The sequence below is a fragment of the Pteropus alecto genome, unplaced genomic scaffold (assembly GCF_000325575.1).
Source record: "Pteropus alecto unplaced genomic scaffold, ASM32557v1 scaffold61, whole genome shotgun sequence".
NCBI classification, from domain to species: Eukaryota; Metazoa; Chordata; class Mammalia; order Chiroptera; family Pteropodidae; genus Pteropus; species Pteropus alecto.
Window position 1 is genome coordinate 7,537,830 of NW_006434835.1, and position 2,701 is coordinate 7,540,530.

The 2,701-nt window shown below is 40.9% G+C and overlaps 1 pseudogene; it reads right to left on the reverse strand.

The window, feature by feature from the left end:
- Positions 1 to 1,243: 1,243 nt before the first annotated feature.
- On the reverse strand, positions 1,244 to 1,349 carry LOC112478626 (annotated as a pseudogene).
- Positions 1,350 to 2,701: the final 1,352 nt, after the last annotated feature.

Genomic DNA, 2,701 nt, shown 5'->3' on the forward strand with positions numbered 1-2,701 from the left:
CACGATGCGGGCTGACGAGTCGACCGATGTCGACGACAGGGGACAATGTTTGTTTTCGTGCGACCTGTCTTTCAGGAGGATGAGGTGCATGAGGGTATGTTATGTGCACTTTTTTTTTTTAGAGGTAATTAGTGACTGTTTATTGGGTGCTTTGTTATCTTAAGCGAAGAAAAATATAGCTAGAGTACACTGTACTCTAGAAAAATATAACTAGAGTACACTGTATACAGTATTTTTTATTTTTGTTTTTTATCTTTAGTCAGAGTATGCAGTCAAAACATTTTTTTTCCTAAAGTTAGTTAGGTCATTAATTTAATGCTATTGAATACATTTGTCACAGTCTGCATTCCAACTTTCTTCCACATCCTAGTTTGCTTTTATTGCTGTTTTTCTTTGTTGCTTACATATACTAAAAATTACTCTGAGGTGTACAGTCCTATGGCTTTTGACAAATGCATAGAATCCTATATCATCACCATAGTCACAGACTCATAATAAAAGCTATGCCTTTTTAAACAATCATATTCCCTACTCCCAACCCTTTTCAGTATTGTAAAGATATTTCATCACCAGTTCTTTTTTTCTTCATAACTTTTTTTTTATAGTGACATCAGTTAACGAAATCCAGTAAGTTTCAGCTGTACATTTTAACATAAGGCACATATATTGTGTGTTCACCTCCCATAGTGTTATGTGCGCTTTTCATTCTAACCAACATCAAAGCTGCATGACTCTTCAAGTCTTTGAATGATTACACACCAGGAGGACTGAATTGGTCACTTTATGTCGGTGCATGCACGGACCAAGTGGCTGCCATGACTGGTTTTCACTGCTCAGGTCAAAGAGGTCACTTCTGAATGTGAGTCTGCGCACTGTGTCATCCATAGAGAAATGCCGGCTAGCCGAAAACTGTCACTTGAACTTAACAACGTTGTGCAGGATGTGATTAAGGTGATCAGCCACATGAAAGTGCATGCCCTTCACTCACATCTGCCCGTGCAGCTCTGCGAGAGATGGACACAGAGCACGTGCGTCTGTCTCATACACAGAGGTGAGATGGCTTTCTAACGGTTGATCACTGCCCGGAGTTTCTGAGTTACGAGAGCTGCTCCAGAGACTTCTTTCAGAAAAACAGCCACCACTGTGTCACATTTCGGTGACACAGAATGGGTTGCAAAACCTGCTTACTATTTAATTTTATTTTTTATTTTTTTATTTTTATTTGTTTGTTTGTTTGTTTTAACGCCTACAGCACCTGGTCTTCCATCCAAGTACTAACCAGGTCTGACCTTGCTTAGCTTCCAAGATCAGATGGGATCAGGTGTGCTCAGGGTGGCATGGCCGTAGACAAAAACTTGTTTACTTTTCAAAGTGAGAGGGAACTTTACACACGTGCATTCCTCCGTCTGCAGAGGCAGCCCTTCTTCGTAGAGTCCCTGTCTACTTCATTAGTACAGAATTTCTCAACGTCCTTGGTCTCTGGGACTCTGAAAATTATTGGGGATCTCGAAAAGCTTTTGCTTATGTAAGTTATACATATCTATCAATATCTGCCATAAGAGAATTTAATTAACCCTGACATTTTTCAAAAGTATTTATTTAAAATACCAACAATAAACCCATTATAGGTTACTGAAATGATAATTTTTGTAAAAGTAACTGTTTTCCGAAAGGAAAAGTAAGAAGAATGGATTTGTTTTACATTTTTTCAAATTTCTTTAATGCCTGGCTAAGTATCAAGCAACTGTATTCTCCTGCCTGCTTTTGCATTCACTGTTCTATCACATATCATGTAAGCTCTGCAAAACGTTCATGAATGAATCGGCGTGGAAAAGCCAAAGTCTCACACTTATGAACACAGTTCTGAATTTACACGTCTCTTTAAAGGGCCTCAGTGACCCTACAGACTTCAGGACCCACTTTGAGAACTAGTGCAATTGGACCTTGACGAGTCTTCCCAGGAGTGTCCACCTAGCTGATTCCAGTATTCACAGCCAAAAAAGTCGCCTGCCAAATCACAAGTTGTCGATGAAATACACACATGTAATTGGCATAAGTAATACAATCAAAAGCATCTTTTAAAAAAAAAAAATTCTGTATGTATTCATGAAGGGTAGTTTCTCCTCCGTCACTAGATAGTCAGGCAGGTCCCTTAGGTAACAGAAAGTCCTACTGTCACTCTAAGCTGCAGAATGAAGTCTCAGTTGATGCCGGGAAAACCCAGACCCTTGAAAGAGTCAATCCGCAGCTTTATTACAACTTACCAAGCATCCTTTACTAGACAAATCCTGGAGGTGGGCCAGTCCCTCGTCTCCCGGATGTCCTGGAGGGAGTCCCAGCTGCCAGCTACGTGAAACTCTCCAAGGTACCTGAAGCCCTTCTTGCTAAGCCCTCCTTGGGGTGGGGCGGGGGGGACTTCCGGTGCATCAGCATCCCCTCAAAAATCCTCTCTCTTGATATTTCCTTGGTGCGGGTTTAAGAGTTATCTAAACTGGTTCTTCACCATCTCCAGTGGATTTTTCTATTTCTCACTATAGTGGCCCATCTCTTTCTATCTCAGTGACTTAGGCAAAACATCCTGTCATTCTCTTTAAAGAAACCAGCATCCACTGGATGCTCCCCTGGCCCCAGAAGCTCAGGTGGCTTCATAATTTGTTCTGTGTCCTTGTGCTCAGGAAAAGTACTGATAACTCATAATTGG